Genomic DNA, 8,597 nt, shown 5'->3' with positions numbered 1-8,597 from the left:
ATTTATTTTGGGGGATTAAGATTCTCATAGATTTAATTTCTGGGCATCAAGAAAACAAATTAATGAAATACCAATAAAACGAAGAACTTGACTGACATCATTAGTGGAGTCTAATAATGGAACCAAAATGTTATATCCACACACACACACGCACACGCACACGCGCACACACACACACACACACACACACACACACACACACACACACACACACACACACACACACACACACACACACACACACACACACACACACACACACACACACACACACACACACACACACACACACACACACACACACACACACACACACACACACACACACACACACACACACACAGAAAATATAAAAAAGATTTGCTCCCAGAGAATAATTCATTATGACCTCCAATCAGCTGAGACAAAATTATCATCAGTCAGTGAACAGCAAAGCATGTAATCCATCATTTAATCCATCATCTATTGACCACATTTCTTATTAAACTTTAACGAAACAAATCACCTGGGAAAACATGCTGGCATCATCAGTTGAGAGTATAATTCTGAAATCTTTTAACCAACCAATAATGTCAAAGCTAAAGAAAGTATAACCTGTATAAGCCACACTGTACTGCAGAGTTTTAGATGCATATGTAGGCTATACATGTACCTTCATGTGCTGCTGTTGTACCTCCAACCCCTTCATAGCCATTGTATATGTAAATATTCAAGGTATTTAGCGCAACGTAAAGTGGAATGTTGGATCAGTGTAGCCGTGCATTCTATCTACTCTAGCAGCATGATATTGGCATGTTGGATTTTCATGAATTCAGATTTGTTCAGGGTGTTTTTTTCTCACATCTGAATTGCAGTATCTTCCCATGCTACCGCGGGCCAGTCTGTTCTGTTGCCATGGCAGTAACAGTGTCTCATCTGTGATTGCATGGCTCTTCTGGTATTATCAAAAACAGCAGATTGGGCAACACTGGGAATACTTAAATTGCCACTCTTTTTTTCACAGCATGTAAGATTTCTAGGTATATTCAGTAGGTTCCCTCTTATATTGTTTGGTAACTTTCCTTTATTGTGTAGATTCTAAGGCCATACTGAACTGTACATGGTCCTTTCAATTCACATTGTCCTCGAGTGACATTTACGATACAGCTGTAGTCTATTTATTCATAAATGTTTCACAGCACAATGAGGCTTGGTCCATTCACTATTGACAGACATGCAGGTTTGAAGAACATTTTAAAATACGAAGGAACCCCTTTTTGAGTATGTTGGGCCTGAAATCGGATCACAGTTTGTACTTTGAAAATGTGATTCAATAGTCTAGGCCCAAGGCATTGGACTAGTGGAATACTTGGAATTTTTTCCCACTTGTTTCATTGTTCATTCTATCCTCCAGAGAGACCAGTGAAAGGACAACGGGGCATCCATTGTTTTGGTTCATGGTCCCTCAACATTTCACTCTGTTATTTCGTATGCATTTGAATTAAATCCAAAGTATATAAATGGTGCATAAGGCACATTGATAAGAGCTCTTGAGTCCAACAGAGTATAGCATAATGTCAGCCCCAACATACTCCAAAAGCAGTAGTAGCCGATGATGTCAGGTTAGCAAGATGGCGCCGACAGAGACGGTACATTGTTAGCCCTGAAAATCTTGTGTTATTACATACAGCCGGGAAGAACTATTGGATATAAGAGCGACGTCAGCTTACCAACATTACGACCAGGGATATGACTCTCCCAAAGCGGATCCTTTGTTCGGACCACCACCCAGGACATTGGATCTAATTCCAGAGGCTGACCCAAAACAACTTCGCCGCAGAAGAGGTAGACGGAGCGGCCTCCTGGTCAGACTTCGAATGCGTGCACACCACCCACCGCTTCCGAGTATATTACTTGCCAATGTTCAGTCTCTAGACAACAAGGTGGACAAAATTATGGCAAGGGTTGCCTTCCAGAGAAACAGAGATTGTATCAGAGAGATTGTAACATTGTCTGTTTCACGGAAACAGCTCTCTCGGGATATGTTGTCGGAGTCGGTACAGCCACCGGGTTTCTTCATGCATCGCGGCGACAGAAATAAACATCTCTCTGGGAAGAAGAAGGGCGGGGGTGCATGCTTCATGATTAACGACTCATGGGGTAATCATAACATCATACAGGAACTCAAGTCCTTATGTTCACCTGACCTAGAATTCCTTACAATCAAATGCCATATTATTATATTATCTCCCAAGTGAATTCTTGTCAGTTATTGTCACAGCTGTGTATATCCCCCCTCAAGCAGATACCACGACGGCCCTCAAGGAACTTCACTGGACTCTATGTAAACTGGAAACCATATATTCTGAGGCTGCATTTATTGTGTCTGGGGATTTTAACAAAGCAAATTTGAGAACAAGGCTACCTAAATTCTATCAACATATCGATTGCAGCACTTGCGCGGACAATACACCGGACCACTGTTACTCTAACTTCCGCGATGCATACAAGGCCCTCCCACTCCCCCATTCTCAGAGCATGCGCAGACCAGCTGGCTGGTGTGTTTACAGACAAATTCACTCCATATCCCAGTCTGCTGTCCCCACATGCTTCAAGATGGCCACCATTGTTCCTGTACCCAAGAAGGCAAAGATAACTGAACTAAATGACTATCGCCCCGTACCACTCACTTCTGTCATAATGAAGTGCTTTGAAGGCTAGTCAAGGATCATATCACCACCACCTTACCTGCCACCCTAGACCCACTTCAGTTTGTATACCGCCCCAACAGGTCAACAGACACAATGCAATCGTCATCACACTGCACACTGCCCTATCCCATCTGGACAAGAGGAATACCTATGTAAGAATGCTGTTCATTGACTACAGCTCAGCATTCAACACCATAGTACCCTCCAAGCTCATCATTAAGCTTGAGGCCCTGGGTCTCAACCCCGCCCTGTGCAATTATGTCCTGGACTTTCTGACGGGCCGCCCCCAGGTGGTGAAGGTCGGAAACAACATCTCCACTTCGCTGATCCTCAACACTGGGGCCCCACAAGGGTGCGTGCTCAGCCCCCTCCTGTACTACCTGTTCACCCATGACTACGGGGCTATGCACGCCTCCAACTCAATCATCAAGTTTGCAGACAACACAACAGTAGTGGGCTTGATTACCAACAAAGACGAGACAGGGAGGAGGTGAGGGCACTCGGAGTCTGGTGTCAGGAAAACAACCTCTCACTCAACGTCAACAAAACAAAGGAGATGATTGTGGACTTCCAGGAAACAGCAGAGGGAGCACCCCCCTATCCACATCAACGGGACAGTAGTGGAGAAGGTGGAAAGTTTTAAGTTCCTCGGCATACACATCACAGACAAACTGAAATTGTCCACCCACACAGACGATGTGGTGAAGAAGTTGCAACAGTGCCTCTTCAACCTCAGGAGGCTGAAGAAATTTGGCTTGTCACCTAAAAACCTGACAAACTTATACAGATGCACAATTGAGAGCATCCTGTCGGGCTGTATCATCGCCTGGTACGACAACTGCACTGCCCTAAACTGCAAGGATCTCCAGAGGGTGGTGCGGTCTGCACAACGCATCACGGGGGCAAACTACCTGCCCTCCAGGACACCTACAGCACCCAATGCCATAGGAAGGCCTAACAGATCATCAAGAACATCAACCACCCGAGCCACTGCCTGTTCACCCCGCTATCATCCAGAAGGCGAGGTCAGTACAGGTGCATCAAAGCTGGGACCGAGAGACTGAAAAACAGCTTCTATCTCAAGGCCATCAGACTGTTAAACAGCAATCACTAACTCAGAGAGACTGCTGCCTACATACAGACTCAAATCATTGACCACTTTAATAAATGGATCCCTAGTCACTTTAAATAATGCCACTTTAACAATGTTTACATTACTCATCTCATATGTATATACTGTATCTTATACCATTTATTGCATCTTTCCTATGCCGCTCGGCCATCGCTCATCCATATATTTACATGTACATATTCTTATTCCATCCATTTAGATTTGTGTGTATAAGGTAGTTGTTGTGGAATTGTTAGATTACTTGTTAGATATTACTGCACTGTCGGAACTAGAAGCACAAGCATTTCACTACACTCGCATTAACATCTGCTAACCATGTGTATGTGACCTATAACATTTGATTTGATTTGATGAATGTAATATGATTGGTTATGGCATCTAGCCCCACAATTAAACTGCATCTAAATGTATTCACTGAATTCCAGTGGCAAACTCAATCAATTTGGATTTCTATTCGATAAAGTTCCATCCATCAGAATGCCTGGTACATCCCTGAATTCAAACCATTCAAGCTTCTTCATTTAGTGTACAAGACTCACGGTAAAACATAATTGTCGAGTGTAAATTAAATTAACTGCTCCAGACTGTGTTAAGGCAAAATAGACTGCCTTATTTACAGTATACTCAATCATGTGCATTTCATGACTGACATGTAGGCTAAAGCTACCTCAGATATGTGCCTTGTCATGTATGGAAATTTCAGCATTTTCCTTATAAAAAGGGTTTAAAATGTTAGGCCCTTCTATCCTCTATCATCCTCTATGTGATCGATTCACAGCAGGACAACTGCAACAAGTTCCATTTTATTATTGAAACCTTCTTCCGGTCTCCCTTTGTGTTTGGTGGAAGACGATGCTTCTTATTAGCCAGCCCTCCCCCGAGACTCATTATGACTGAAACTGGAGGATATGAAATAATGGCTTCACAGGAGACTGAGCCCCTCAAACCACAGCACGTCTTTGAATTAAGAGAGTATGGTAACCAGTTTGTCTCTGCCGTCCCTATCAAGGTGCTCTTTCTAGATCTGCTATCACAGTGTGGACACTTGATAGGCATATCTGTATGCATGGTCAAAGCCATAACACTTTACAGGCAGCCACTGCATTATGTTACATATGGTTACGGTATGTATTGTCCGTTGGTTGGTTTGTACATCAGAATGAATACTAATGAGATTTCCCCTTCAGGATGTCAGTGGTTCAGTCAGTGTGTGTGTGTAGAATCATGATCAGGCCTCAGGTTATTACCAGAGATGGACTAGTGTATGGTGTAAGTGTACAGAACCACGCTCGCATTATGACTCACCTTGCTTGTCTGAGACCTGAAGACTTGTGTTGTCTCCCCATGAATTAAATAGAACTCAGTGTTTTTGTTACACACCGAAAGTACAGGCGGGACAACAGTGTTGTTATCTGCTATTATAATATCCTTATATGTTGTTTTTACCTGTGAAGAAGGAGATAGTGTGGTGACTCATCTGTTTTCCATTGAGTTTTTGGGTTCTGTGTTGCCACTTATCTCCAAGTGTCTGAGCACTCTCGTCTGAGTACCAGAGCGCAGAATAACTGCTGAATTTACAAACACGAAACACTGTTGAATATGGCCGGTGTCGGTAAACTTCAAGCGTAATTAAATTGATGCCAGCAGCACAGTTACAGTCACCAATGCTCTGGATAACATGAAAACAGCCGAACAAGCTCTGCAAGGGCGAGTAAAATGGTCAGAGTGAGCTGTTCTCTCATTTGTTTCTGGAAGTAGCTAGCAAGCTAGCCAACGTTAGCCAGTTAGCTTGGGTGCTTGACTGTCGTTGTGAGGTCAGATCAGATCAGATCAGACCTACTCCTTGGCCAGAGCATCCAATGAGCACTCTGAATGTTCCGTGAGCGAAACGCTCTGAATTCACGATCTGACAATGCTCTGAATTTCCAAACGCCCAGAGCACACTCTGAGCGCACTCTGGCACTCCAGATTGAATTTACGAACACAACCATAGAGACTCCACTTGGCTTGCTCCCTCTCTGTTTTCACCAGAGAATGTAAATGTTCTCGGAATATAATCACTTATTAATTATTATGGATGTGGGCAAAATTAATTGTGCTTCCTTTTTTGTGTGCAAAGTGTTCTTTCTGAATCAGTCACTCAGTTTACTGAATGCAAAATGAGTCTAACACAAAGATAAAAGAAGGCATGTTTACCAAATCATAGTCTTCAGAACTACATGTATAACCACATTAGGCCCAATTAGACCACTGTGCACCACCTTCATTTTTCAATAAAACACTCAATTTCCATGTGTATTGAAGTAAAACTGGGCTATTGAATAATGAATCGCTATTACAATGACATTTGGGCTGCCTGAGAATATAGTGATTACTACGATAATGTAGTGCAGCACTTATCCTCTTTGCCTTGAAAGTTGAACCAACGCAGCAGTTCATATAATGAATGTACCTTAGGAATGTTCAGGGCGACCCAGTGGAATCTCTCTCCTTAGTAAAGGCTGCTCTACATGCTCCTCTCTCTGTCGTATCTTCCAATAGATAGAGCCTATTAGAGACTCTACGTCTCACAACCACAGGGTTGCACTGCTTTTTGAAGACACTTTAGTGCCGCTGAACAGTTATTGAGGAACAAACAGTTTGGAGTGTTCTACTCAGAAGGGATCGTCTCTGAAGGAATGGGTATGCATGTTCTTCCAGACACTGTGTAATCACATACCGTTACTCTTTATATTTACCCTCATCATGCCCAATTCTCTGCTACAATCAGTTCTCAGTTGGCCATAATAAAGTGAAGTCAAGGCTATTCTTACCCAATTTGTGGGAGACCTACGTATTGGTTCCAGTGCTAGCAGCACCAGGGTTGTCCGTTTGAATCTTGCATGTGCCACCTATAGTGAATAAATGTGTCACTATGAACTGTAAGTCAATTTAGAAGATAAAATGATCCTCTTATTTACCACAGACTACAGTATTAGCTCCTTCATCAGCTGACTAAAGAATGTCCAGAATGGAAGAGGTGCTGCTCTCATCTCCCCTCCAACCCACATCGATCATGGCCGTGGGAAGGTTCGCTGCAGTGCTGACAAGTCAATGTCTCTCTCCCATTCCCTCTCTCTATATCTCTCTATCCCCCTCTCTCAATCGTTCTCACCTCTCTCTCTCTCTCTTCCTCTTCCTCTCTCCTCTTTTCTCTCTCCATACTGAGTCAGGTCCAACACGCCGGAGAGAGATCACTCCACTGTATATAAATGAAAGGAGATAATTGTCTTGTTGCTTTATTATCTGCTAGCTCTGCTGAGTGCTATTTCAAAACTTCTCACGGTGATGTGCCAACGCTCGTTTCAGGGGCTAATGATGGAAGATTTGAACTCATTCACATGTGTCGTGCAGAGCAGGGGATGAGTAATGACAATGTGAAGACAGCATCTGTTTTGTTGGGCGGTGTTGCAGTAGGTGACACGACTGCTGGTGATTCATTAGGATTACACGTTGGACAGACTTGTTTCATTTTTTCATAAACAATCTTGTGTTGTTGACACTTGGAATATTCTGCACATATACAGTACAGAATGTCTTCTTTCCAATAGTAAACAATGTCTTGATTCTTTGCAGCCCACACCCGTCATTAACAATTTCTAAAGATTTTCTTTTGATAATAATAATAATAATCAATTGATTTTTGGTAAAGAACAGTCATTATTCAGGCTAGACGTTCGTGTTTTCAGAGCTCTAACATGCTTTCAATGGCAGCTATCTACACTACTAGGGTGTTACATGTTGTTTGCAAGATCCTGTATTTCAGTTCTCCCAGTAACTGGCTGGTATCTGCATTCTCCAATGCCATGTCTTCTTTGGGCCGATGTGTTTAGTGTTATCTGTTCTAACCATTTCCCAGACTGTGTTGGGGTCTTGCTAATCTAAATTGCTTGAGTCTAAATTTATACAGGACTTTAAGATAGTCAATAGTGATGTATTCTCTATCTTAATTGAGTCATTTTAGGGCTGATAATTGTCTTCCTTGGTCAAAATTATTGGAAAATGTGTGTGTGAATTTTTCTGTGATTAGTGCAATGAGGTTCCTTAATTGTTTGCTATATTTCAATAACTAAGATAATAAACACATAGTAATAATAGATTTTTATCAGAATCATTATTTTTTGTCGCAGTGCTGTAATTTGAAGTTCCATCTAGCTGCACATAGTCTACCAAACAGCCGCACATCAATTTGGGCCCTGAGCCATGGATGCGGTGCAGAGTGCCAGTTGTAATATAATATGGGGTACTGTTCTCATCATCTGTCTGTCAGACTCCCAACGTGCTGCTGTGTGGTGCAACGGAAGCGGCAGTGCCTGCTCTGCTTTCTGATGTAGTGTTTGTGTATGTATGTGTATGTGTATGTGTGTGTGTGTGTGTGTGTGTGGGGGGGGGGTCTCTTTGGCTGATACAGACAGGTCTCTCTTAATTGGCCAGGTTAAGGCTGGCCTCATTCGGGCTTGTCACTGAAGATTGCTGCTCCAGACCCTTTAAAGAGGATTTTCACTCAAAGCTCCTTGACCCCCCGCCACCCCTCATCTCATTTACCACACCAATTTCCTCCACTTGTCTGGAAAGTGTGAAATGTTTAACATCTTGTCTTGTCCCTGACATGTATGTGAAAGTCAATTTCTTGTCATTTTGAATGCATAGCCTATAGGCCCAATCTATTAAGTTGGACAGAAAATTTGGACTGAGAGGCTATAAATAGTTTCCGACTAGCATCTCATCATCAGGCT

The sequence above is a fragment of the Salvelinus alpinus genome, chromosome 23 (genome assembly GCF_045679555.1).
Source record: "Salvelinus alpinus chromosome 23, SLU_Salpinus.1, whole genome shotgun sequence".
Lineage (NCBI taxonomy): Eukaryota > Metazoa > Chordata > Actinopteri > Salmoniformes > Salmonidae > Salvelinus > Salvelinus alpinus.
The sequence above is the reverse complement of the archived record's forward strand: the minus strand, read 5'-3'. Positions refer to the sequence as shown.